This window comes from Chanodichthys erythropterus, chromosome 4 (genome assembly GCF_024489055.1).
Source record: "Chanodichthys erythropterus isolate Z2021 chromosome 4, ASM2448905v1, whole genome shotgun sequence".
In the NCBI taxonomy this organism is placed as follows: Eukaryota; Metazoa; Chordata; class Actinopteri; order Cypriniformes; family Xenocyprididae; genus Chanodichthys; species Chanodichthys erythropterus.
Window position 1 is genome coordinate 23,616,015 of NC_090224.1, and position 20,615 is coordinate 23,636,629.

Consider the following 20,615-nt stretch of genomic DNA (forward strand, 5'->3'; position numbering starts at 1 on the left):
TGATAGTTCTCACTTTGGTTGCAAGTGTCAGAATGGCAGAGCGGTCTAAGGTGCCAGACTCAAGGTGTTATTACCTTCTCAGATGTTGAGGATTCTGGTCTCCAAATGGAGGCGTGGGTTCAAATCCCACTTCTGACAAAGCACTTTTAAGAATGATTGGACTGCAAAAAGAATTGGAAATCATCTATGTGAAGTTATTATTATCCACTTCTTCCAGTATTTTGACATCACGGAGGCTACAGCAATACCACTGATAATTCTCACTTTGGTTGCAAGTGTCAGAATGGCCGAGCGGTCTAAGGCGCCAGACTCAAGGAGTTTCAACCTTCTCAGATATTGAGGATTCTGGTCTCCAAATGGAGGCGTGGGTTCAAATCCCACTTCTGACAAAGCACTTTTAAGAATGATTGGACTGCAAAAAGAATTGGAAATCATCTATGTGAAGTTATTATTATCCACTTCTTCCTGTATTTTGACATCACGGAGGCTACAGCAATAGCACTGATAATTCTCACTTTGGTTGCAAGTGTCAGAATGGCCGAGCGGTCTAAGGCGCCAGACTCAAGGAGTTTCAACCTTCTCAGATATTGAGGATTCTGGTCTCCAAATGGAGGCGTGGGTTCAAATCCCACTTCTGACAAAGCACTTTTAAGAATGATTGGACTGCAAAAAGAATTGGAAATCATCTATGTGAAGTTATTATTATCCACTTCTTCCTGTATTTTGACATCACGGAGGCTACAGCAATAGCACTGATAATTCTCACTTTGGTTGCAAGTGTCAGAATGGCCGAGCGGTCTAAGGCGCCAGACTCAAGGAGTTTCAACCTTCTCAGATATTGAGGATTCTGGTCTCCAAATGGAGGCGTGGGTTCAAATCCCACTTCTGACAAAGCACTTTTAAGAATGATTGGACTGCAAAAAGAATTGGAAATCATCTATGTGAAGTTATTGTTATTCACTTCTTCCCGTATTTTGACATCACGGAGGCTACAGCAATAGCACTGATAATGCTCTCTTTGGTTGCAAGTGTCAGAATGGCAGAGCGGTCTAAGGCGCCAGACTCAAGGTGTTATTACCTTCTCAGATGTTGAGGATTCTGGTCTCCAAATGGAGGCGTGGGTTCAAATCCCACTTCTGACAAAGCACTTTTAAGAATGATTGGACTGCAAAAAGAATTGGAAATCATCTATGTGAAGTTATTATTATCCACTTCTTCCTGTATTTTGACATCACGGAGGCTACAGCAATAGCACTGATAATTCTCACTTAAAGTGTCAGAATGGCCGAGCGGTCTAAGGCGCCAGACTCAAGGAGTTTCAACCTTCTCAGATATTGAGGATTCTGGTCTCCAAATGGAGGCGTGGGTTCAAATCCCACTTCTGACAAAGCACTTTTAAGAATGATTGGACTGCAAAAAGAATTGGAAATCATCTATGTGAAGTTATTGTTATTCACTTCTTCCTGTATTTTGACATCATGGAGGCTGCAGTGATAGTACTGATCATCAGGTGCTGTGACGCAAGTGTCAGAATGGCCGAGTGGTCTAAGGCGCCAGACTCAAGGTGTTATAACCTTCTCAGATGTTGAGGATTCTGGTCTCCAAATGGAGGCGTGGGTTCAAATCCCACTTCTGACAAAGCACTTTTAAGAATGATTGGACTGCAAAAAGAATTGGAAATCATCTATGTGAAGTTATTGTTATTCACTTCTTCCTGTATTTTGACATCATGGAGGCTGCAGTGATAGTACTGATCATCAGGGGCTGTGATGGAAGTGTCAGAATGGCCGAGTGGTCTAAGGCGCCAGACTCAAGGTGTTATTACCTTCTCAGATGTTGAGGATTCTGGTCTCCAAATGGAGGCGTGGGTTCAAATCCCACTTCTGACAAAGCACTTTTAAGAATGATTGGACTGCAAAAAGAATTGGAAATCATCTATGTGAAGTTATTATTATCCACTTCTTCCAGTATTTTGACATCACGGAGGCTACAGCAATACCACTGATAATTCTCACTTTGGTTGCAAGTGTCAGAATGGCCGAGCGGTCTAAGGCGCCAGACTCAAGGAGTTTCAACCTTCTCAGATATTGAGGATTCTGGTCTCCAAATGGAGGCGTGGGTTCAAATCCCACTTCTGACAAAGCACTTTTAAGAATGATTGGACTGCAAAAAGAATTGGAAATCATCTATGTGAAGTTATTATTATCCACTTCTTCCTGTATTTTGACATCACGGAGGCTACAGCAATAGCACTGATAATTCTCACTTTGGTTGCAAGTGTCAGAATGGCCGAGCGGTCTAAGGCGCCAGACTCAAGGAGTTTCAACCTTCTCAGATATTGAGGATTCTGGTCTCCAAATGGAGGCGTGGGTTCAAATCCCACTTCTGACAAAGCACTTTTAAGAATGATTGGACTGCAAAAAGAATTGGAAATCATCTATGTGAAGTTATTATTATCCACTTCTTCCTGTATTTTGACATCACGGAGGCTACAGCAATAGCACTGATAATTCTCACTTTGGTTGCAAGTGTCAGAATGGCCGAGCGGTCTAAGGCGCCAGACTCAAGGAGTTTCAACCTTCTCAGATATTGAGGATTCTGGTCTCCAAATGGAGGCGTGGGTTCAAATCCCACTTCTGACAAAGCACTTTTAAGAATGATTGGACTGCAAAAAGAATTGGAAATCATCTATGTGAAGTTATTGTTATTCACTTCTTCCTGTATTTTGACATCACGGAGGCTACAGCAATAGCACTGATAATTCTCACTTTGTTCGCAAGTGTCAGAATGGCCGAGCGGTCTAAGGCGCCAGACTCAAGGTGTTATTACCTTCTCAGATGTTGAGGATTCTGGTCTCCAAATGGAGGCGTGGGTTCAAATCCCACTTCTGACAAAGCACTTTTAAGAATGATTGGACTGCAAAAAGAATTGGAAATCATCTATGTGAAGTTATTATTATCCACTTCTTCCAGTATTTTGACATCACGGAGGCTACAGCAATAGCACTGATAATTCTCACTTTGGTTGCAAGTGTCAGAATGGCCGAGCGGTCTAAGGCGCCAGACTCAAGGAGTTTCAACCTTCTCAGATATTGAGGATTCTGGTCTCCAAATGGAGGCGTGGGTTCAAATCCCACTTCTGACAAAGCACTTTTAAGAATGATTGGACTGCAAAAAGAATTGGAAATCATCTATGTGAAGTTATTGTTATTCACTTCTTCCTGTATTTTGACATCATGGAGGCTGCAGTGATAGTACTGATCATCAGGTGCTATGCAGCAAGTGTCAGAATGGCCGAGTGGTCTAAGGCGCCAGACTCAAGGTGTTATAGCCTTCTCAGATGTTGAGGATTCTGGTCTCCAAATGGAGGCGTGGGTTCAAATCCCACTTCTGACAAAGCACTTTTAAGAATGATTGGACTGCAAAAAGAATTGGAAATCATCTATGTGAAGTTATTGTTATTCACTTCTTCCTGTATTTTGACATCATGGAGGCTGCAGTGATAGTACTGATCATCAGGTGCTGTGATGCAAGTGTCAGAATGGCCGAGTGGTCTAAGGCGCCAGACTCAAGGTGTTATAACCTTCTCAGATGTTGAGGATTCTGGTCTCCAAATGGAGGCGTGGGTTCAAATCCCACTTCTGACAAAGCACTTTTAAGAATGATTGGACTGCAAAAAGAATTGGAAATCATCTATGCAAAGTTATTATTATCCACTTCTTCCTGTATTTTGACATCACGGAGGCTACAGCAATAGCACTGATAATTCTCACTTAAAGTGTCAGAATGGCCGAGCGGTCTAAGGCGCCAGACTCAAGGAGTTTCAACCTTCTCAGATATTGAGGATTCTGGTCTCCAAATGGAGGCGTGGGTTCAAATCCCACTTCTGACAAAGCACTTTTAAGAATGATTGGACTGCAAAAAGAATTGGAAATCATCTATGTGAAGTTATTGTTATTCACTTCTTCCTGTATTTTGACATCATGGAGGCTGCAGTGATAGTACTGATCATCAGGTGCTGTGACGCAAGTGTCAGAATGGCCGAGTGGTCTAAGGCGCCAGACTCAAGGTGTTATAACCTTCTCAGATGTTGAGGATTCTGGTCTCCAAATGGAGGCGTGGGTTCAAATCCCACTTCTGACAAAGCACTTTTAAGAATGATTGGACTGCAAAAAGAATTGGAAATCATCTATGTGAAGTTATTGTTATTCACTTCTTCCTGTATTTTGACATCATGGAGGCTGCAGTGATAGTACTGATCATCAGGGGCTGTGATGGAAGTGTCAGAATGGCCGAGTGGTCTAAGGCGCCAGACTCAAGGTGTTATTACCTTCTCAGATGTTGAGGATTCTGGTCTCCAAATGGAGGCGTGGGTTCAAATCCCACTTCTGACAAAGCACTTTTAAGAATGATTGGACTGCAAAAAGAATTGGAAATCATCTATGTGAAGTTATTATTATCCACTTCTTCCAGTATTTTGACATCACGGAGGCTACAGCAATACCACTGATAATTCTCACTTTGGTTGCAAGTGTCAGAATGGCCGAGCGGTCTAAGGCGCCAGACTCAAGGAGTTTCAACCTTCTCAGATATTGAGGATTCTGGTCTCCAAATGGAGGCGTGGGTTCAAATCCCACTTCTGACAAAGCACTTTTAAGAATGATTGGACTGCAAAAAGAATTGGAAATCATCTATGTGAAGTTAATATCCACTTCTTCCTGTATTTTGACATCACGGAGGCTACAGCAATAGCACTGATAATTCTCACTTTGTTCGCAAGTGTCAGAATGGCCGAGCGGTCTAAGGCGCCAGACTCAAGGAGTTTCATCCTTCTCAGATATTGAGGATTCTGGTCTCCAAATGGAGGCGTGGGTTCAAATCCCACTTCTGACAAAGCACTTTTAAGAATGATTGGACTGCAAAAAGAATTGGAAATCATCTATGTGAAGTTATTGTTATTCACTTCTTCCTGTATATTGACATCATGGAGGCTGCAGTGATAGTACTGATCATCAGGTGCTATGCAGCAAGTGTCAGAATGGCCGAGTGGTCTAAGGCGCCAGACTCAAGGTGTTATAACCTTCTCAGATGTTGAGGATTCTGGTCTCCAAATGGAGGTGTGGGTTCAAATCCCACTTCTGACAAAGCACTTTTAAGAATGATTGGACTGCAAAAAGAATTGGAAATCATCTATGTGAAGTTATTGTTATTCAACAAGTTATTGTTATTCACTTCTTCCTGTATTTTGACATCACGGAGGCTACCGCAATAGCACTGATAATTCTCACTGTGGTTGCAAGTGTCAGAATGGCCGAGGCATGTTATTCACTTCTTCCTGTATTTTGACATCATGGAGGCTGCAGTGATAGTACTGATCATCAGGGGCTGTGATGGAAGTGTCAGAATGGCCGAGTGGTCTAAGGCGCCAGACTCAAGGTGTTATTACCTTCTCAGATGTTGAGGATTCTGGTCTCCAAATGGAGGCGTGGGTTCAAATCCCACTTCTGACAAAGCACTTTTAAGAATGATTGGACTGCAAAAAGAATTGGAAATCATCTATGTGAAGTTATTATTATCCACTTCTTCCAGTATTTTGACATCACGGAGGCTACAGCAATACCACTGATAATTCTCACTTTGGTTGCAAGTGTCAGAATGGCCGAGCGGTCTAAGGCGCCAGACTCAAGGAGTTTCAACCTTCTCAGATATTGAGGATTCTGGTCTCCAAATGGAGGCGTGGGTTCAAATCCCACTTCTGACAAAGCACTTTTAAGAATGATTGGACTGCAAAAAGAATTGGAAATCATCTATGTGAAGTTATTGTTATTCACTTCTTCCTGTATTTTGACATCATGGAGGCTGCAGTGATAGTAGAGGTGGTGAAAAAAATCGATTATTGATTAATCGCGAGTATGTTATGGACGAGTATGAATCGATTATTAAATTTTCAAAAATAGATTTTTTATTTATTTATTTATTTATTTTTTTGCATTATTTTATTTTGTAAAAAATGTTATACCGGGAGTTGAACGTCACGAACGCGCCCAGTTCCAGTTAGCAAGCGCGTGTAACGGCAGCCAGAGCAGGTGTGTAAAATGGAAGAACCAGGAACGAGCAACCAACCGATCCACCCAGCCAGGGGCGGACTGGCCATCTGTGTGATCTGGAGAATCACAGAACGGCCGGTACTCCAGGACGGCCGGCGGGCCGGCCCACCACCCACCGCCACGCACGCAGTCATCATCTGTTTTTTTCCCCCACTAATCTGTTTCACACTCCAGTACTGTAGGGGGCAGCAATGCACCTTTAAGTTGGATGCCAGCTGCACTGGCTGTGGCCGCCAAGTAAGCAGCAAAGACGTTAGATCAGTGGTCTCAAACTACCGGCCCGCAACTGATCTCAAAAATAAAACATAATCCGGCCCGCTAAATTATTCTTATTCTTATTCTCTAGTTGCTACCTGTCTGATATGCAAAGAAAAAGTCGCCGTTCTAAGGGGCATTCACATATCGCGTCCGCGCCGCATTCTCCTTTCCAATGCGCTTTCGCTCCAGTGGCGTCTGTCGTTGCTATGCAACCATGAGCCGCGCTCTCAATCGCTTCTATTATGAGCGCGCCTGCCTAAATTACAGTAAAAGCACTCGCCTTTAAGTCACAAGCGCCGATTTAAACCACCGAAACTTTTTCTTTACCTTGACATGTTTCGACTGCAACCTGCAGTCTTCCTCCACCTGAACACATTGTCTTTCTAAAAGAAAATTGTCCAATTTCTACAGTATGTTGGTTCTGATCTACTTCCTAAAGGAAATAAGCCTTTCATTTATTTGTTATTGTTTAGTTCAACTTGATGAGTCACAACACAATGTGATGTATTCATTTCTGTGTTCTACAGAACATAAGCTACATACAAATAATTCTGAAGTTATAACTACAAGACACAGAAAGTGCTTTGAGTTGTTGTTACTCAATGAAAGAGTTAAGTAATTCAGTAGCTGACTTTTTTTTAATACTGCAATCACTTTGTAGTGTATTTTCGTTTACTGTTGTGAAATGGAAAATCAATAATCGCTAATCGAGAATCGTTAATAATCGAAAATCGACTGTAATCGAATCGGGACTTCAATAATCGTAATCGAATCGAATCGGGAAATCAGACAGATTAACCACCCCTAAGTGATAGTACTGATCATCAGGTGCTATGCAGCAAGTGTCAGAATGGCCGAGTGGTCTAAGGCGCCAGACTCAAGGTGTTATAACCTTCTCAGATGTTGAGGATTCTGGTCTCCAAATGGAGGCATGGGTTCAAATCCCACTTCTGACAAAGCACTTTCATTGGACTGCAAAAAGAATTGGAAATCATCTATGTGAAGTTATTGTTATTCACTTCTTCCTGTATTTTGACATCATGGAGGCTGCAGTGATAGTACTGATCATCAGGGGCTGTGATGGAAGTGTCAGAATGGCCGAGTGGTCTAAGGCGCCAGACTCAAGGTGTTATTACCTTCTCAGATGTTGAGGATTCTGGTCTCCAAATGGAGGCGTGGGTTCAAATCCCACTTCTGACAAAGCACTTTTAAGAATGATTGGACTGCAAAAAGAATTGGAAATCATCTATGTGAAGTTATTGTTATTCACTTCTTCCTGTATATTGACATCATGGAGGCTGCAGTGATAGTACTGATCATCAGGTGCTATGCAGCAAGTGTCAGAATGGCCGAGTGGTCTAAGGCGCCAGACTCAAGGAGTTTCAACATTCTCAGATATTGAGGATTCTGGTCTCCAAATGGAGGCGTGGGTTCAAATCCCACTTCTGACAAAGCACTTTTAAGAATGATTGGACTGCAAAAAGAATTGGAAATCATCTATGTGAAGTTATTGTTATTCAACAAGTTATTGTTATTCACTTCTTCCTGTATTTTGACATCACGGAGGCTACCGCAATAGCACTGATAATTCTCACTGTGGTTGCAAGTGTCAGAATGGCCGAGGCATGTTATTCACAAATGGAGGCATGTTATTCACTTCTTCCTGTATTTTGACATCATGTAGGCTGCAGTGATAGTACTGATCATCAGGGGCTGTGATGGAAGTGTCAGAATGGCCGAGTGGTCTAAGGCGCCAGACTCAAGGTGTTATTACCTTCTCAGATGTTGAGGATTCTGGTCTCCAAATGGAGGCGTGGGTTCAAATCCCACTTCTGACAAAGCACTTTTAAGAATGATTGGACTGCAAAAAGAATTGGAAATCATCTATGTGAAGTTATTGTTATTCAACAAGTTATTGTTATTCACTTCTTCCTGTATTTTGACATCACGGAGGCTACCGCAATAGCACTGATAATTCTCACTGTGGTTGCAAGTGTCAGAATGGCCGAGGCATGTTATTCACAAATGGAGGCATGTTATTCACTTCTTCCTGTATTTTGACATCATGTAGGCTGCAGTGATAGTACTGATCATCAGGGGCTGTGATGGAAGTGTCAGAATGGCCGAGTGGTCTAAGGCGCCAGACTCAAGGTGTTATTACCTTCTCAGATGTTGAGGATTCTGGTCTCCAAATGGAGGCGTGGCTTCAAATCCCACTTCTGACAAAGCACTTTTAAGAATGATTGGACTGCAAAAAGAATTGGAAATCATCTATGTGAAGTTATTATTATCCACTTCTTCCAGTATTTTGACATCACGGAGGCTACAGCAATACCACTGATAAATCTCACTTTGGTTGAAAGTGTCAGAATGGCCGAGCGGTCTAAGGCGCCAGACTCAAGGAGTTTCAACCTTCTCAGATATTGAAGATTCTGGTCTCCAAATGGAGGCGTGGGTTCAAATCCCACTTCTGACAAAGCACTTTTAAGAATGATTGGACTGCAAAAAGAATTGGAAATCATCTATGTGAAGTCATTGTTATTCACTTCTTCCTGTATATTGACATCATGGAGGCTGCAGTGATAGTAGAGGTGGTGAAAAAAATCGATTATTGATTAATCGCGAGTATGTTATGGACGAGTATGAATCGATTATTAAATTTTCAAAAATAGATTTTTTATTTATTTATTTTTTTTTTTTTTTGCATTATTTTATTTTGTAAAAAATGTTATACCGGGAGTTGAACGTCACGAACGCGCCCAGTTCCAGTTAGCAAGCGCGTGTAACGGCAGCCAGAGCAGGTGTGTAAAATGGAAGAACCAGGAACGAGCAACCAACCGATCCACCCAGCCAGGGGCGGACTGGCCATCTGTGTGATCTGGAGAATCACAGAACGGCCGGTACTCCAGGACGGCCGGCGGGCCGGCCCACCACCCACCGCCACGCACGCAGTCATCATCTGTTTTTTTCCCCCACTAATCTGTTTCACACTCCAGTACTGTAGGGGGCAGCAATGCACCTTTAAGTTGGATGCCAGCTGCACTGGCTGTGGCCGCCAAGTAAGCAGCAAAGACGTTAGATCAGTGGTCTCAAACTACCGGCCCGCAACTGATCTCAAAAATAAAACATAATCCGGCCCGCTAAATTATTCTTATTCTTATTCTCTAGTTGCTACCTGTCTGATATGCAAAGAAAAAGTCGCCGTTCTAAGGGGCATTCACATATCGCGTCCGCGCCGCATTCTCCTTTCCAATGCGCTTTCGCTCCAGTGGCGTCTGTCGTTGCTATGCAACCATGAGCCGCGCTCTCAATCGCTTCTATTATGAGCGCGCCTGCCTAAATTACAGTAAAAGCACTCGCCTTTAAGTCACAAGCGCCGATTTAAACCACCGAAACTTTTTCTTTACCTTGACATGTTTCGACTGCAACCTGCAGTCTTCCTCCACCTGAACACATTGTCTTTCTAAAAGAAAATTGTCCAATTTCTACAGTATGTTGGTTCTGATCTACTTCCTAAAGGAAATAAGCCTTTCATTTATTTGTTATTGTTTAGTTCAACTTGATGAGTCACAACACAATGTGATGTATTCATTTCTGTGTTCTACAGAACATAAGCTACATACAAATAATTCTGAAGTTATAACTACAAGACACAGAAAGTGCTTTGAGTTGTTGTTACTCAATGAAAGAGTTAAGTAATTCAGTAGCTGACTTTTTTTTTTAATACTGCAATCACTTTGTAGTGTATTTTCGTTTACTGTTGTGAAATGGAAAATCAATAATCGCTAATCGAGAATCGTTAATAATCGAAAATCGACTGTAATCGAATCGGGACTTCAATAATCGTAATCGAATCGAATCGGGAAATCAGACAGATTAACCACCCCTAAGTGATAGTACTGATCATCAGGTGCTATGCAGCAAGTGTCAGAATGGCCGAGTGGTCTAAGGCGCCAGACTCAAGGTGTTATAACCTTCTCAGATGTTGAGGATTCTGGTCTCCAAATGGAGGCATGGGTTCAAATCCCACTTCTGACAAAGCACTTTCATTGGACTGCAAAAAGAATTGGAAATCATCTATGTAAAGTTATTGTTATTCACTTCTTCCTGTATTTTGACATCATGGAGGCTGCAGTGATAGTACTGATCATCAGGGGCTGTGATGGAAGTGTCAGAATGGCCGAGTGGTCTAAGGCGCCAGACTCAAGGTGTTATTACCTTCTCAGATGTTGAGGATTCTGGTCTCCAAATGGAGGCGTGGGTTCAAATCCCACTTCTGACAAAGCACTTTTAAGAATGATTCGACTGCAAAAAGAAATGGAAATCATCTATGTGAAGTTATTATTATCCACTTCTTCCAGTATTTTGACATCACGGAGGCTACAGCAATACCACTGATAATTCTCACTTTGGTTGCAAGTGTCAGAATGGCCGAGCGATCTAAGGCGCCAGACTCAAGGAGTTTCAACCTTCTCAGATATTAAGGATTCTGGTCTCCAAATGGAGGCGTGGGTTCAAATCCCACTTCTGACAAAGCACTTTTAAGAATGATTGGACTGCAAAAAGAATTGGAAATCATCTATGTGAAGTTAATATCCACTTCTTCCTGTATTTTGACATCACGGAGGCTACAGCAATAGCACTGATAATTCTCACTTTGTTCGCAAGTGTCAGAATGGCCGAGCGGTCTAAGGCGCCAGACTCAAGGAGTTTCATCCTTCTCAGATATTGAGGATTCTGGTCTCCAAATGGAGGCGTGGGTTCAAATCCCACTTCTGACAAAGCACTTTTAAGAATGATTGGACTGCAAAAAGAATTGGAAATCATCTATGTGAAGTTATTGTTATTCACTTCTTCCTGTATATTGACATCATGGAGGCTGCAGTGATAGTACTGATCATCAGGTGCTATGCAGCAAGTGTCAGAATGGCCGAGTGGTCTAAGGCGCCAGACTCAAGGAGTTTCAACCTTCTCAGATATTGAGGATTCTGGTCTCCAAATGGAGGCGTGGGTTCAAATCCCACTTCTGACAAAGCACTTTTAAGAATGATTGGACTGCAAAAAGAATTGGAAATCATCTATGTGAAGTTATTGTTATTCAACAAGTTATTGTTATTCACTTCTTCCTGTATTTTGACATCACGGAGGCTACCGCAATAGCACTGATAATTCTCACTGTGGTTGCAAGTGTCAGAATGGCCGAGGCATGTTATTCACAAATGGAGGCATGTTATTCACTTCTTCCTGTATTTTGACATCATGTAGGCTGCAGTGATAGTACTGATCATCAGGGGCTGTGATGGAAGTGTCAGAATGGCCGAGTGGTCTAAGGCGCCAGACTCAAGGTGTTATTACCTTCTCAGATGTTGAGGATTCTGGTCTCCAAATGGAGGCGTGGGTTCAAATCCCACTTCTGACAAAGCACTTTTAAGAATGATTGGACTGCAAAAAGAATTGGAAATCATCTATGTGAAGTTATTATTATCCACTTCTTCCAGTATTTTGACATCACGGAGGCTACAGCAATACCACTGATAAATCTCACTTTGGTTGCAAGTGTCAGAATGGCCGAGCGGTCTAAGGCGCCAGACTCAAGGAGTTTCAGCCTTCTCAGATATTGAAGATTCTGGTCTCCAAATGGAGGCGTGGGTTCAAATCCCACTTCTGACAAAGCACTTTTAAGAATGATTGGACTGCAAAAAGAATTGGAAATCATCTATGTGAAGTTATTGTTATTCACTTCTTCCTGTATTTTGACATCATGGAGGCTGCAGTGATAGTACTGATCATCAGGGGCTGTGATGGAAGTGTCAGAATGGCCGAGTGGTCTAAGGCGCCAGACTCAAGGTGTTATTACCTTCTCAGAAGTTGAGGATTCTGGTCTCCAAATGGAGGCGTGGGTTCAAATCCCACTTCTGACAAAGCACTTTTAAGAATGATTGGACTGCAAAAAGAATTGGAAATCATCTATGTGAAGTTATTATTATCCACTTCTTCCAGTATTTTGACATCACGGAGGCTACAGCAATACCACTGATAATTCTCACTTTGGTTGCAAGTGTCAGAATGACCGAGTGGTCTAAGGCGCCAAACTCAAGGAGTTTCAACATTCTCAGATATTGAGGATTCTGGTCTCCAAATGGAGGCGTGGGTTCAAATCCCACTTCTGACAAAGCACTTTTAAGAATGATTGGACTGCAAAAAGAATTGGAAATCATCTATGTGAAGTTAATATCCACTTCTTCCTGTATTTTGACATCACGGAGGCTACAGCAATACCACTGATAAATCTCACTTTGGTTGAAAGTGTCAGAATGGCCGAGCGGTCTAAGGCGCCAGACTCAAGGAGTTTCAACCTTCTCAGATATTGAAGATTCTGGTCTCCAAATGGAGGCGTGGGTTCAAATCCCACTTCTGACAAAGCACTTTTAAGAATGATTGGACTGCAAAAAGAATTGGAAATCATCTATGTGAAGTCATTGTTATTCACTTCTTCCTGTATATTGACATCATGGAGGCTGCAGTGATAGTAGGGGTGGTGAAAAAAATCGATTATTGATTAATCGCGAGTATGTTATGGACGAGTATGAATCGATTATTAAATTTTCAAAAATCGATTTTTTATTTTTATTTATTTATTTTTTTTTTTTGCATTATTTTATTTTGTAAAAAATGTTATACCGGGAGTTGAACGTCACGAACGCGCCCAGTTCCAGTTAGCAAGCGCGTGTAACGGCAGCCAGAGCAGGTGTGTAAAATGGAAGAACCAGGAAAGAGCAACCAACCAATCCACCCAGCCAGGGGCGGACTGGCCATCTGTGTGATCTGGAGAATCACAGAACGGCCGGTACTCCAGGACGGCCGGCGGGCCGGCCCACCACCCACCGCCACGCACGCAGTCATCATCTGTTTTTTTCCCCCACTAATCTGTTTCACACTCCAGTACTGTAGGGGGCAGCAATGCACCTTTAAGTTGGATGCCAGCTGCACTGGCTGTGGCGGCCAAGTAAGCAGCAAAGACGTTAGATCAGTGGTCTCAAACTACCGGCCCGCAACTGATCTCAAAAATAAAACATAATCCGGCCCGCTAAATTATTCTTATTCTTATTCTCTAGTTGCTACCTGTCTGATATGCAAAGAAAAAGTCGCCGTTCTAAGGGGCATTCACATATCGCGTCCGCGCCGCATTCTCCTTTCCAATGCGCTTTCGCTCCAGTGGCGTCTGTCGTTGCTATGCAACCATGAGCCGCGCTCTCAATCGCTTCTATTATGAGCGCGCCTGCCTAAATTACAGTAAAAGCACTCGCCTTTAAGTCACAAGCGCCGATTTAAACCACCGAAACTTTTTCTTTACCTTGACATGTTTCGACTGCAACCTGCAGTCTTCCTCCACCTGAACACATTGTCTTTCTAAAAGAAAATTGTCCAATTTCTACAGTATGTTGGTTCTGATCTACTTCCTAAAGGAAATAAGCCTTTCATTTATTTGTTATTGTTTAGTTCAACTTGATGAGTCACAACACAATGTGATGTATTCATTTCTGTGTTCTACAGAACATAAGCTACATACAAATAATTCTGAAGTTATAACTACAAGACACAGAAAGTGCTTTGAGTTGTTGTTACTCAATGAAAGAGTTAAGTAATTCAGTAGCTGACTTTTTTTTTTAATACTGCAATCACTTTGTAGTGTATTTTCGTTTACTGTTGTGAAATGGAAAATCAATAATCGCTAATCGAGAATCGTTAATAATCGAAAATCGACTGTAATCGAATCGGGACTTCAATAATCGTAATCGAATCGAATCGGGAAATCAGACAGATTAACCACCCCTAAGTGATAGTACTGATCATCAGGTGCTATGCAGCAAGTGTCAGAATGGCCGAGTGGTCTAAGGCGCCAGACTCAAGGTGTTATAACCTTCTCAGATGTTGAGGATTCTGGTCTCCAAATGGAGGCATGGGTTCAAATCCCACTTCTGACAAAGCACTTTCATTGGACTGCAAAAAGAATTGGAAATCATCTATGTGAAGTTATTGTTATTCACTTCTTCCTGTATTTTGACATCATGGAGGCTGCAGTGATAGTACTGATCATCAGGGGCTGTGATGGAAGTGTCAGAATGGCCGAGTGGTCTAAGGCGCCAGACTCAAGGTGTTATTACCTTCTCAGATGTTGAGGATTCTGGTCTCCAAATGGAGGCGTGGGTTCAAATCCCACTTCTGACAAAGCACTTTTAAGAATGATTAGACTGCAAAAAGAATTGGAAATCATCTATGTGAAGTTATTGTTATTCACTTCTTCCTGTATATTGACATCATGGAGGCTGCAGTGATAGTACTGATCATCAGGTGCTATGCAGCAAGTGTCAGAATGGCCGAGTGATCTAAGGCGTCAGACTCAAGGTGTTATAACCTTCTCAGATGTTGAGGATTCTGGTCTCCAAATGGAGGCATGGGTTCAAATCCCACTTCTGACAAAGCACTTTCATTGGACTGCAAAAAGAATTGGAAATCATCTATGTGAAGTTATTGTTATTCACTTCTTCCTGTATTTTGACATCATGGAGGCTGCAGTGATAGTACTGATCATCAGGGGCTGTGATGGAAGTGTCAGAATGGCCGAGTGGTCTAAGGCGCCAGACTCAAGGTGTTATTACCTTCTCAGATGTTGAGGATTCTGGTCTCCAAATGGAGGCGTGGGTTCAAATCCCACTTCTGACAAAGCACTTTTAAGAATGATTCGACTGCAAAAAGAAATGGAAATCATCTATGTGAAGTTATTATTATCCACTTCTTCCAGTATTTTGACATCACGGAGGCTACAGCAATACCACTGATAATTCTCACTTTGGTTGCAAGTGTCAGAATGGCCGAGCGATCTAAGGCGCCAGACTCAAGGAGTTTCAACCTTCTCAGATATTGAGGATTCTGGTCTCCAAATGGAGGCGTGGGTTCAAATCCCACTTCTGACAAAGCACTTTTAAGAATGATTGGACTGCAAAAAGAATTGGAAATCATCTATGTGAAGTTAATATCCACTTCTTCCTGTATTTTGACATCACGGAGGCTACAGCAATAGCACTGATAATTCTCACTTTGTTCGCAAGTGTCAGAATGGCCGAGCGGTCTAAGGCGCCAGACTCAAGGACTTTCATCCTTCTCAGATATTGAGGATTCTGGTCTCCAAATGGAGGCGTGGGTTCAAATCCCACTTCTGACAAAGCACTTTTAAGAATGATTGGACTGCAAAAAGAATTGGAAATCATCTATGTGAAGTTATTGTTATTCACTTCTTCCTGTATATTGACATCATGGAGGCTGCAGTGATAGTACTGATCATCAGGTGCTATGCAGCAAGTGTCAGAATGGCCGAGTGGTCTAAGGCGCCAGACTCAAGGTGTTATAACCTTCTCAGATGTTGAAGGTTCTGGTCTCCAAATGGAGGTGTGGGTTCAAATCCCACTTCTGACAAAGCGCTTTTAAGAATGATTGGACTGCAAAAAGAATTGGAAATCATCTATGTGAAGTTATTGTTATTCAACAAGTTATTGTTATTCACTTCTTCCTGTATTTTGACATCACGGAGGCTACCGCAATAGCACTGATAATTCTCACTGTGGTTGCAAGTGTCAGAATGGCCGAGGCATGTTATTCACAAATGGAGGCATGTTATTCACTTCTTCCTGTATTTTGACATCATGGAGGCTGCAGTGATAGTACTGATCATCAGGGGCTGTGATGGAAGTGTCAGAATGGCCGAGTGGTCTAAGGCGCCAGACTCAAGGTATTATTACCTTCTCAGATGTTGAGGATTCTGGTCTCCAAATGGAGGCGTGGCTTCAAATCCCACTTCTGACAAAGCACTTTTAAGAATGATTGGACTGCAAAAAGAATTGGAAATCATCTATGTGAAGTTATTATTATCCACTTCTTCCAGTATTTTGACATCACGGAGGCTACAGCAATACCACTGATAAATCTCACTTTGGTTGAAAGTGTCAGAATGGCCGAGCGGTCTAAGGCGCCAGACTCAAGGAGTTTCATCCTTCTCAGATATTGAGGATTCTGGTCTCCAAATGGAGGCGTGGGTTCAAATCCCACTTCTGACAAAGCACTTTTAAGAATGATTGGACTGCAAAAAGAATTGGAAATCATCTATGTGAAGTTATTGTTATTCACTTCTTCCTGTATATTGACATCATGGAGGCTGCAGTGATAGTACTGATCATCAGGTGCTATGCAGCAAGTGTCAGAATGGCCGAGTGGTCTAAGGCGCCAGACTCAAGGTGTTATAACCTTCTCAGATGTTGAAGGTTCTGGTCTCCAAATGGAGGTGTGGGTTCAAATCCCACTTCTGACAAAGCGCTTTTAAGAATGATTGGACTGCAAAAAGAATTGGAAATCATCTATGTGAAGTTATTGTTATTCAACAAGTTATTGTTATTCACTTCTTCCTGTATTTTGACATCACGGAGGCTACCGCAATAGCACTGATAATTCTCACTGTGGTTGCAAGTGTCAGAATGGCCGAGGCATGTTATTCACAAATGGAGGCATGTTATTCACTTCTTCCTGTATTTTGACATCATGGAGGCTGCAGTGATAGTACTGATCATCAGGGGCTGTGATGGAAGTGTCAGAATGGCCGAGTGGTCTAAGGCGCCAGACTCAAGGTGTTATTACCTTCTCAGATGTTGAGGATTCTGGTCTCCAAATGGAGGCGTGGCTTCAAATCCCACTTCTGACAAAGCACTTTTAAGAATGATTGGACTGCAAAAAGAATTGGAAATCATCTATGTGAAGTTATTATTATCCACTTCTTCCAGTATTTTGACATCACGGAGGCTACAGCAATACCACTGATAAATCTCACTTTGGTTGAAAGTGTCAGAATGGCCGAGCGGTCTAAGGCGCCAGACTCAAGGAGTTTCAACCTTCTCAGATATTGAAGATTCTGGTCTCCAAATGGAGGCGTGGGTTCAAATCCCACTTCTGACAAAGCACTTTTAAGAATGATTGGACTGCAAAAAGAATTGGAAATCATCTATGTGAAGTCATTGTTATTCACTTCTTCCTGTATATTGACATCATGGAGGCTGCAGTGATAGTAGGGGTGGTGAAAAAAATCGATTATTGATTAATCGCGAGTATGTTATGGACGAGTATGAATCGATTATTAAATTTTCAAAAATAGATTTTTTATTTATTTATTTATTTATTTTTTTGCATTATTTTATTTTGTAAAAAATGTTATACCGGGAGTTGAACGTCACGAACGCGCCCAGTTCCAGTTAGCAAGCGCGTGTAACGGCAGCCAGAGCAGGTGTGTAAAATGGAAGAACCAGGAACGAGCAACCAACCGATCCACCCAGCCAGGGGCGGACTGGCCATCTGTGTGATCTGGAGAATCACAGAACGGCCGGTACTCCAGGACGGCCGGCGGGCCGGCCCACCACCCACCGCCACGCACGCAGTCATCATCTGTTTTTTTCCCCCACTAATCTGTTTCACACTCCAGTACTGTAGGGGGCAGCAATGCACCTTTAAGTTGGATGCCAGCTGCACTGGCTGTGGCGGCCAAGTAAGCAGCAAAGACGTTAGATCAGTGGTCTCAAACTACCGGCCCGCAACTGATCTCAAAAATAAAACATAATCCGGCCCGCTAAATTATTCTTATTCTTATTCTCTAGTTGCTACCTGTCTGATATGCAAAGAAAAAGTCGCCGTTCTAAGGGGCATTCACATATCGCGTCCGCGCCGCATTCTCCTTTCCAATGCGCTTTCGCTCCAGTGGCGTCTGTCGTTGCTATGCAACCATGAGCCGCGCTCTCAATCGCTTCTATTATGAGCGCGCCTGCCTAAATTACAGTAAAAGCACTCGCCTTTAAGTCACAAGCGCCGATTTAAACCACCGAAACTTTTTCTTTACCTTGACATGTTTCGACTGCAACCTGCAGTCTTCCTCCACCTGAACACATTGTCTTTCTAAAAGAAAATTGTCCAATTTCTACAGTATGTTGGTTCTGATCTACTTCCTAAAGGAAATAAGCCTTTCATTTATTTGTTATTGTTTAGTTCAACTTGATGAGTCACAACACAATGTGATGTATTCATTTCTGTGTTCTACAGAACATAAGCTACATACAAATAATTCTGAAGTTATAACTACAAGACACAGAAAGTGCTTTGAGTTGTTGTTACTCAATGAAAGAGTTAAGTAATTCAGTAGCTGACTTTTTTTTTAATACTGCAATCACTTTGTAGTGTATTTTCGTTTACTGTTGTGAAATGGAAAATCAATAATCGCTAATCGAGAATCGTTAATAATCGAAAATCGACTGTAATCGAATCAGGACTTCAATAATCGTAATCGAATCGAATCGGGAAATCAGACAGATTAACCACCCCTAAGTGATAGTACTGATCATCAGGTGCTATGCAGCAAGTGTCAGAATGGCCGAGTGGTCTAAGGCGCCAGACTCAAGGTGTTATAACCTTCTCAGATGTTGAGGATTCTGGTCTCCAAATGGAGGCATGGGTTCAAATCCCACTTCTGACAAAGCACTTTCATTGGACTGCAAAAAGAATTGGAAATCATCTATGTGAAGTTATTGTTATTCACTTCTTCCTGTATTTTGACATCATGGAGGCTGCAGTGATAGTACTGATCATCAGGGGCTGTGATGGAAGTGTCAGAATGGCCGAGTGGTCTAAGGCGCCAGACTCAAGGTGTTATTACCTTCTCAGATGTTGAGGATTCTGGTCTCCAAATGGAGGCGTGGGTTCAAATCCCACTTCTGACAAAGCACTTTTAAGAATGATTGGACTGCAAAAAGAATTGGAAATCATCTATGTGAAGTTATTATTATCCACTTCTTCCAGTATTTTGACATCACGGAGGCTACAGCAATACCACTGATAATTCTCACTTTGGTTGCAAGTGTCAGAATGACCGAGCGGTCTAAGGCGCCAAACTCAAGGAGTTTCAACATTCTCAGATATTGAGGATTCTGGTCTCCAAATGGAGGCGTGGGTTCAAATCCCACTTCTGACAAAGCACTTTTAAGAATGATTGGACTGCAAAAAGAATTGGAAATCATCTATGTGAAGTTATTGTTATTCAACAAGTTATTGTTATTCACTTCTTCCTGTATTTTGACATCACGGAGGCTACCGCAATAGCACTGATAATTCTCACTGTGGTTGCAAGTGTCAGAATGGCCGAGGCATGTTATTCACAAATGGAGGCATGTTATTCACTTCTTCCTGTATTTTGACATCATGTAGGCTGCAGTGATAGTACTGATCATCAGGGGCTGTGATGGAAGTGTCAGAATGGCCGAGTGGTCTAAGGCGCCAGACTCAAGGTGTTATTACCTTCTCAGATGTTGAGGATTCTGGTCTCCAAATGGAGGCGTGGGTTCAAATCCCACTTCTGACAAAGCACTTTTAAGAATGATTGGACTGCAAAAAGAATTGGAAATCATCTATGTGAAGTTATTATTATCCACTTCTTCCAGTATTTTGACATCACGGAGGCTACAGCAATACCACTGATAAATCTCACTTTGGTTGCAAGTGTCAGAATGGCCGAGCGGTCTAAGGCGCCAGACTCAAGGAGTTTCAACCTTCTCAGATATTGAAGATTCTGGTCTCCAAATGGAGGCGTGGGTTCAAATCCCACTTCTGACAAAGCACTTTTAAGAATGATTGGACTGCAAAAAGAATTGGAAATCATCTATGTGAAGTTATTGTTATTCACTTCTTCCTGTATATTGACATCATGGAGGCTGCAGTGATAGTACTGATCATCAGGTGCTATGCAGCAAGTGTCAGAATGGCCGAGTGGTCTAAGGCGCCAGACTCAAGGTGTTATAACCTTCTCAGATGTTGAGGATTCTGGTCTCCAAATTTAGGCATGGGTGCAAATCCCACTTCTGACAAAGCACTTTCATTGGACTGCAAAAAGAATTGGAAATCATCTATGTGAAGTTATTGTTATTCACTTCTTCCTGTATTTTGACATCATGGAGGCTGCAGTGATAGTACTGATCATCAGGGGCTGTGATGGAAGTGTCAGAATGGCCGAGTGGTCTAAGGCGCCAGACTCAAGGTGTTATTACCTTCTCAGAAGTTGAGGATTCTGGTCTCCAAATGGAGGCGTGGGTTCAAATCCCACTTCTGACAAAGCACTTTTAAGAATGATTGGACTGCAAAAAGAATTGGAAATCATCTATGTGAAGTTATT

General features: G+C 42.2%; 57 non-coding genes across 57 annotated transcripts; all 57 read left to right on the forward strand.

Moving 5' to 3' along the window:
- The first annotated feature begins 26 nt into the window (after positions 1–26).
- On the forward strand, positions 27–138 carry trnal-caa (transfer RNA leucine (anticodon CAA)). The gene is made up of 2 exons: positions 27–64; positions 93–138. It is a non-coding gene; the product is annotated as a tRNA-Leu (tRNA).
- Positions 139–277: 139 nt separating this feature from the next.
- Positions 278–389, forward strand: trnal-caa (transfer RNA leucine (anticodon CAA)). Its single transcript has 2 exons — positions 278–315; positions 344–389. It is a non-coding gene; the product is annotated as a tRNA-Leu (tRNA).
- Positions 390–528: 139 nt separating this feature from the next.
- Positions 529–640, forward strand: trnal-caa (transfer RNA leucine (anticodon CAA)). The gene is made up of 2 exons: positions 529–566; positions 595–640. It is a non-coding gene; the product is annotated as a tRNA-Leu (tRNA).
- Positions 641–779: 139 nt separating this feature from the next.
- Positions 780–891, forward strand: trnal-caa (transfer RNA leucine (anticodon CAA)). Its single transcript has 2 exons — positions 780–817; positions 846–891. It is a non-coding gene; the product is annotated as a tRNA-Leu (tRNA).
- A 139-nt stretch (positions 892–1,030) lies between these two features.
- Positions 1,031–1,142, forward strand: trnal-caa (transfer RNA leucine (anticodon CAA)). The gene is made up of 2 exons: positions 1,031–1,068; positions 1,097–1,142. It is a non-coding gene; the product is annotated as a tRNA-Leu (tRNA).
- Positions 1,143–1,275: 133 nt separating this feature from the next.
- trnal-caa (transfer RNA leucine (anticodon CAA)) lies at positions 1,276–1,387 on the forward strand. Its single transcript has 2 exons — positions 1,276–1,313; positions 1,342–1,387. It is a non-coding gene; the product is annotated as a tRNA-Leu (tRNA).
- A 139-nt stretch (positions 1,388–1,526) lies between these two features.
- On the forward strand, positions 1,527–1,638 carry trnal-caa (transfer RNA leucine (anticodon CAA)). The gene is made up of 2 exons: positions 1,527–1,564; positions 1,593–1,638. It is a non-coding gene; the product is annotated as a tRNA-Leu (tRNA).
- A 139-nt stretch (positions 1,639–1,777) lies between these two features.
- trnal-caa (transfer RNA leucine (anticodon CAA)) lies at positions 1,778–1,889 on the forward strand. Its single transcript has 2 exons — positions 1,778–1,815; positions 1,844–1,889. It is a non-coding gene; the product is annotated as a tRNA-Leu (tRNA).
- A 139-nt stretch (positions 1,890–2,028) lies between these two features.
- trnal-caa (transfer RNA leucine (anticodon CAA)) lies at positions 2,029–2,140 on the forward strand. The gene is made up of 2 exons: positions 2,029–2,066; positions 2,095–2,140. It is a non-coding gene; the product is annotated as a tRNA-Leu (tRNA).
- Positions 2,141–2,279: 139 nt separating this feature from the next.
- Positions 2,280–2,391, forward strand: trnal-caa (transfer RNA leucine (anticodon CAA)). Its single transcript has 2 exons — positions 2,280–2,317; positions 2,346–2,391. It is a non-coding gene; the product is annotated as a tRNA-Leu (tRNA).
- Positions 2,392–2,530: 139 nt separating this feature from the next.
- Positions 2,531–2,642, forward strand: trnal-caa (transfer RNA leucine (anticodon CAA)). Its single transcript has 2 exons — positions 2,531–2,568; positions 2,597–2,642. It is a non-coding gene; the product is annotated as a tRNA-Leu (tRNA).
- Positions 2,643–2,781: 139 nt separating this feature from the next.
- trnal-caa (transfer RNA leucine (anticodon CAA)) lies at positions 2,782–2,893 on the forward strand. Its single transcript has 2 exons — positions 2,782–2,819; positions 2,848–2,893. It is a non-coding gene; the product is annotated as a tRNA-Leu (tRNA).
- A 139-nt stretch (positions 2,894–3,032) lies between these two features.
- trnal-caa (transfer RNA leucine (anticodon CAA)) lies at positions 3,033–3,144 on the forward strand. Its single transcript has 2 exons — positions 3,033–3,070; positions 3,099–3,144. It is a non-coding gene; the product is annotated as a tRNA-Leu (tRNA).
- A 139-nt stretch (positions 3,145–3,283) lies between these two features.
- On the forward strand, positions 3,284–3,395 carry trnal-caa (transfer RNA leucine (anticodon CAA)). Its single transcript has 2 exons — positions 3,284–3,321; positions 3,350–3,395. It is a non-coding gene; the product is annotated as a tRNA-Leu (tRNA).
- A 139-nt stretch (positions 3,396–3,534) lies between these two features.
- On the forward strand, positions 3,535–3,646 carry trnal-caa (transfer RNA leucine (anticodon CAA)). Its single transcript has 2 exons — positions 3,535–3,572; positions 3,601–3,646. It is a non-coding gene; the product is annotated as a tRNA-Leu (tRNA).
- A 133-nt stretch (positions 3,647–3,779) lies between these two features.
- On the forward strand, positions 3,780–3,891 carry trnal-caa (transfer RNA leucine (anticodon CAA)). Its single transcript has 2 exons — positions 3,780–3,817; positions 3,846–3,891. It is a non-coding gene; the product is annotated as a tRNA-Leu (tRNA).
- Positions 3,892–4,030: 139 nt separating this feature from the next.
- Positions 4,031–4,142, forward strand: trnal-caa (transfer RNA leucine (anticodon CAA)). Its single transcript has 2 exons — positions 4,031–4,068; positions 4,097–4,142. It is a non-coding gene; the product is annotated as a tRNA-Leu (tRNA).
- A 139-nt stretch (positions 4,143–4,281) lies between these two features.
- On the forward strand, positions 4,282–4,393 carry trnal-caa (transfer RNA leucine (anticodon CAA)). Its single transcript has 2 exons — positions 4,282–4,319; positions 4,348–4,393. It is a non-coding gene; the product is annotated as a tRNA-Leu (tRNA).
- A 139-nt stretch (positions 4,394–4,532) lies between these two features.
- Positions 4,533–4,644, forward strand: trnal-caa (transfer RNA leucine (anticodon CAA)). The gene is made up of 2 exons: positions 4,533–4,570; positions 4,599–4,644. It is a non-coding gene; the product is annotated as a tRNA-Leu (tRNA).
- A 136-nt stretch (positions 4,645–4,780) lies between these two features.
- Positions 4,781–4,892, forward strand: trnal-caa (transfer RNA leucine (anticodon CAA)). The gene is made up of 2 exons: positions 4,781–4,818; positions 4,847–4,892. It is a non-coding gene; the product is annotated as a tRNA-Leu (tRNA).
- Positions 4,893–5,031: 139 nt separating this feature from the next.
- On the forward strand, positions 5,032–5,143 carry trnal-caa (transfer RNA leucine (anticodon CAA)). The gene is made up of 2 exons: positions 5,032–5,069; positions 5,098–5,143. It is a non-coding gene; the product is annotated as a tRNA-Leu (tRNA).
- Positions 5,144–5,397: 254 nt separating this feature from the next.
- On the forward strand, positions 5,398–5,509 carry trnal-caa (transfer RNA leucine (anticodon CAA)). Its single transcript has 2 exons — positions 5,398–5,435; positions 5,464–5,509. It is a non-coding gene; the product is annotated as a tRNA-Leu (tRNA).
- A 139-nt stretch (positions 5,510–5,648) lies between these two features.
- On the forward strand, positions 5,649–5,760 carry trnal-caa (transfer RNA leucine (anticodon CAA)). The gene is made up of 2 exons: positions 5,649–5,686; positions 5,715–5,760. It is a non-coding gene; the product is annotated as a tRNA-Leu (tRNA).
- Positions 5,761–7,208: 1,448 nt separating this feature from the next.
- Positions 7,209–7,320, forward strand: trnal-caa (transfer RNA leucine (anticodon CAA)). Its single transcript has 2 exons — positions 7,209–7,246; positions 7,275–7,320. It is a non-coding gene; the product is annotated as a tRNA-Leu (tRNA).
- Positions 7,321–7,452: 132 nt separating this feature from the next.
- trnal-caa (transfer RNA leucine (anticodon CAA)) lies at positions 7,453–7,564 on the forward strand. Its single transcript has 2 exons — positions 7,453–7,490; positions 7,519–7,564. It is a non-coding gene; the product is annotated as a tRNA-Leu (tRNA).
- A 139-nt stretch (positions 7,565–7,703) lies between these two features.
- On the forward strand, positions 7,704–7,815 carry trnal-caa (transfer RNA leucine (anticodon CAA)). The gene is made up of 2 exons: positions 7,704–7,741; positions 7,770–7,815. It is a non-coding gene; the product is annotated as a tRNA-Leu (tRNA).
- A 275-nt stretch (positions 7,816–8,090) lies between these two features.
- trnal-caa (transfer RNA leucine (anticodon CAA)) lies at positions 8,091–8,202 on the forward strand. The gene is made up of 2 exons: positions 8,091–8,128; positions 8,157–8,202. It is a non-coding gene; the product is annotated as a tRNA-Leu (tRNA).
- Positions 8,203–8,477: 275 nt separating this feature from the next.
- Positions 8,478–8,589, forward strand: trnal-caa (transfer RNA leucine (anticodon CAA)). Its single transcript has 2 exons — positions 8,478–8,515; positions 8,544–8,589. It is a non-coding gene; the product is annotated as a tRNA-Leu (tRNA).
- Positions 8,590–8,728: 139 nt separating this feature from the next.
- On the forward strand, positions 8,729–8,840 carry trnal-caa (transfer RNA leucine (anticodon CAA)). The gene is made up of 2 exons: positions 8,729–8,766; positions 8,795–8,840. It is a non-coding gene; the product is annotated as a tRNA-Leu (tRNA).
- A 1,450-nt stretch (positions 8,841–10,290) lies between these two features.
- On the forward strand, positions 10,291–10,402 carry trnal-caa (transfer RNA leucine (anticodon CAA)). The gene is made up of 2 exons: positions 10,291–10,328; positions 10,357–10,402. It is a non-coding gene; the product is annotated as a tRNA-Leu (tRNA).
- Positions 10,403–10,534: 132 nt separating this feature from the next.
- On the forward strand, positions 10,535–10,646 carry trnal-caa (transfer RNA leucine (anticodon CAA)). Its single transcript has 2 exons — positions 10,535–10,572; positions 10,601–10,646. It is a non-coding gene; the product is annotated as a tRNA-Leu (tRNA).
- A 139-nt stretch (positions 10,647–10,785) lies between these two features.
- On the forward strand, positions 10,786–10,897 carry trnal-caa (transfer RNA leucine (anticodon CAA)). The gene is made up of 2 exons: positions 10,786–10,823; positions 10,852–10,897. It is a non-coding gene; the product is annotated as a tRNA-Leu (tRNA).
- A 136-nt stretch (positions 10,898–11,033) lies between these two features.
- trnal-caa (transfer RNA leucine (anticodon CAA)) lies at positions 11,034–11,145 on the forward strand. Its single transcript has 2 exons — positions 11,034–11,071; positions 11,100–11,145. It is a non-coding gene; the product is annotated as a tRNA-Leu (tRNA).
- A 139-nt stretch (positions 11,146–11,284) lies between these two features.
- Positions 11,285–11,396, forward strand: trnal-caa (transfer RNA leucine (anticodon CAA)). The gene is made up of 2 exons: positions 11,285–11,322; positions 11,351–11,396. It is a non-coding gene; the product is annotated as a tRNA-Leu (tRNA).
- A 275-nt stretch (positions 11,397–11,671) lies between these two features.
- Positions 11,672–11,783, forward strand: trnal-caa (transfer RNA leucine (anticodon CAA)). Its single transcript has 2 exons — positions 11,672–11,709; positions 11,738–11,783. It is a non-coding gene; the product is annotated as a tRNA-Leu (tRNA).
- A 139-nt stretch (positions 11,784–11,922) lies between these two features.
- Positions 11,923–12,034, forward strand: trnal-caa (transfer RNA leucine (anticodon CAA)). Its single transcript has 2 exons — positions 11,923–11,960; positions 11,989–12,034. It is a non-coding gene; the product is annotated as a tRNA-Leu (tRNA).
- A 139-nt stretch (positions 12,035–12,173) lies between these two features.
- Positions 12,174–12,285, forward strand: trnal-caa (transfer RNA leucine (anticodon CAA)). The gene is made up of 2 exons: positions 12,174–12,211; positions 12,240–12,285. It is a non-coding gene; the product is annotated as a tRNA-Leu (tRNA).
- A 139-nt stretch (positions 12,286–12,424) lies between these two features.
- Positions 12,425–12,536, forward strand: trnal-caa (transfer RNA leucine (anticodon CAA)). Its single transcript has 2 exons — positions 12,425–12,462; positions 12,491–12,536. It is a non-coding gene; the product is annotated as a tRNA-Leu (tRNA).
- A 136-nt stretch (positions 12,537–12,672) lies between these two features.
- trnal-caa (transfer RNA leucine (anticodon CAA)) lies at positions 12,673–12,784 on the forward strand. The gene is made up of 2 exons: positions 12,673–12,710; positions 12,739–12,784. It is a non-coding gene; the product is annotated as a tRNA-Leu (tRNA).
- A 1,453-nt stretch (positions 12,785–14,237) lies between these two features.
- Positions 14,238–14,349, forward strand: trnal-caa (transfer RNA leucine (anticodon CAA)). The gene is made up of 2 exons: positions 14,238–14,275; positions 14,304–14,349. It is a non-coding gene; the product is annotated as a tRNA-Leu (tRNA).
- Positions 14,350–14,481: 132 nt separating this feature from the next.
- trnal-caa (transfer RNA leucine (anticodon CAA)) lies at positions 14,482–14,593 on the forward strand. The gene is made up of 2 exons: positions 14,482–14,519; positions 14,548–14,593. It is a non-coding gene; the product is annotated as a tRNA-Leu (tRNA).
- A 139-nt stretch (positions 14,594–14,732) lies between these two features.
- trnal-caa (transfer RNA leucine (anticodon CAA)) lies at positions 14,733–14,844 on the forward strand. Its single transcript has 2 exons — positions 14,733–14,770; positions 14,799–14,844. It is a non-coding gene; the product is annotated as a tRNA-Leu (tRNA).
- A 132-nt stretch (positions 14,845–14,976) lies between these two features.
- trnal-caa (transfer RNA leucine (anticodon CAA)) lies at positions 14,977–15,088 on the forward strand. Its single transcript has 2 exons — positions 14,977–15,014; positions 15,043–15,088. It is a non-coding gene; the product is annotated as a tRNA-Leu (tRNA).
- Positions 15,089–15,227: 139 nt separating this feature from the next.
- On the forward strand, positions 15,228–15,339 carry trnal-caa (transfer RNA leucine (anticodon CAA)). The gene is made up of 2 exons: positions 15,228–15,265; positions 15,294–15,339. It is a non-coding gene; the product is annotated as a tRNA-Leu (tRNA).
- Positions 15,340–15,475: 136 nt separating this feature from the next.
- Positions 15,476–15,587, forward strand: trnal-caa (transfer RNA leucine (anticodon CAA)). Its single transcript has 2 exons — positions 15,476–15,513; positions 15,542–15,587. It is a non-coding gene; the product is annotated as a tRNA-Leu (tRNA).
- Positions 15,588–15,726: 139 nt separating this feature from the next.
- trnal-caa (transfer RNA leucine (anticodon CAA)) lies at positions 15,727–15,838 on the forward strand. Its single transcript has 2 exons — positions 15,727–15,764; positions 15,793–15,838. It is a non-coding gene; the product is annotated as a tRNA-Leu (tRNA).
- A 275-nt stretch (positions 15,839–16,113) lies between these two features.
- On the forward strand, positions 16,114–16,225 carry trnal-caa (transfer RNA leucine (anticodon CAA)). Its single transcript has 2 exons — positions 16,114–16,151; positions 16,180–16,225. It is a non-coding gene; the product is annotated as a tRNA-Leu (tRNA).
- Positions 16,226–16,364: 139 nt separating this feature from the next.
- On the forward strand, positions 16,365–16,476 carry trnal-caa (transfer RNA leucine (anticodon CAA)). Its single transcript has 2 exons — positions 16,365–16,402; positions 16,431–16,476. It is a non-coding gene; the product is annotated as a tRNA-Leu (tRNA).
- Positions 16,477–16,615: 139 nt separating this feature from the next.
- Positions 16,616–16,727, forward strand: trnal-caa (transfer RNA leucine (anticodon CAA)). The gene is made up of 2 exons: positions 16,616–16,653; positions 16,682–16,727. It is a non-coding gene; the product is annotated as a tRNA-Leu (tRNA).
- Positions 16,728–17,002: 275 nt separating this feature from the next.
- trnal-caa (transfer RNA leucine (anticodon CAA)) lies at positions 17,003–17,114 on the forward strand. The gene is made up of 2 exons: positions 17,003–17,040; positions 17,069–17,114. It is a non-coding gene; the product is annotated as a tRNA-Leu (tRNA).
- A 139-nt stretch (positions 17,115–17,253) lies between these two features.
- On the forward strand, positions 17,254–17,365 carry trnal-caa (transfer RNA leucine (anticodon CAA)). Its single transcript has 2 exons — positions 17,254–17,291; positions 17,320–17,365. It is a non-coding gene; the product is annotated as a tRNA-Leu (tRNA).
- Positions 17,366–18,814: 1,449 nt separating this feature from the next.
- trnal-caa (transfer RNA leucine (anticodon CAA)) lies at positions 18,815–18,926 on the forward strand. The gene is made up of 2 exons: positions 18,815–18,852; positions 18,881–18,926. It is a non-coding gene; the product is annotated as a tRNA-Leu (tRNA).
- Positions 18,927–19,058: 132 nt separating this feature from the next.
- On the forward strand, positions 19,059–19,170 carry trnal-caa (transfer RNA leucine (anticodon CAA)). Its single transcript has 2 exons — positions 19,059–19,096; positions 19,125–19,170. It is a non-coding gene; the product is annotated as a tRNA-Leu (tRNA).
- A 139-nt stretch (positions 19,171–19,309) lies between these two features.
- trnal-caa (transfer RNA leucine (anticodon CAA)) lies at positions 19,310–19,421 on the forward strand. The gene is made up of 2 exons: positions 19,310–19,347; positions 19,376–19,421. It is a non-coding gene; the product is annotated as a tRNA-Leu (tRNA).
- Positions 19,422–19,696: 275 nt separating this feature from the next.
- Positions 19,697–19,808, forward strand: trnal-caa (transfer RNA leucine (anticodon CAA)). The gene is made up of 2 exons: positions 19,697–19,734; positions 19,763–19,808. It is a non-coding gene; the product is annotated as a tRNA-Leu (tRNA).
- Positions 19,809–19,947: 139 nt separating this feature from the next.
- Positions 19,948–20,059, forward strand: trnal-caa (transfer RNA leucine (anticodon CAA)). Its single transcript has 2 exons — positions 19,948–19,985; positions 20,014–20,059. It is a non-coding gene; the product is annotated as a tRNA-Leu (tRNA).
- Positions 20,060–20,442: 383 nt separating this feature from the next.
- trnal-caa (transfer RNA leucine (anticodon CAA)) lies at positions 20,443–20,554 on the forward strand. Its single transcript has 2 exons — positions 20,443–20,480; positions 20,509–20,554. It is a non-coding gene; the product is annotated as a tRNA-Leu (tRNA).
- The last annotated feature ends 61 nt before the right edge of the window (positions 20,555–20,615 follow it).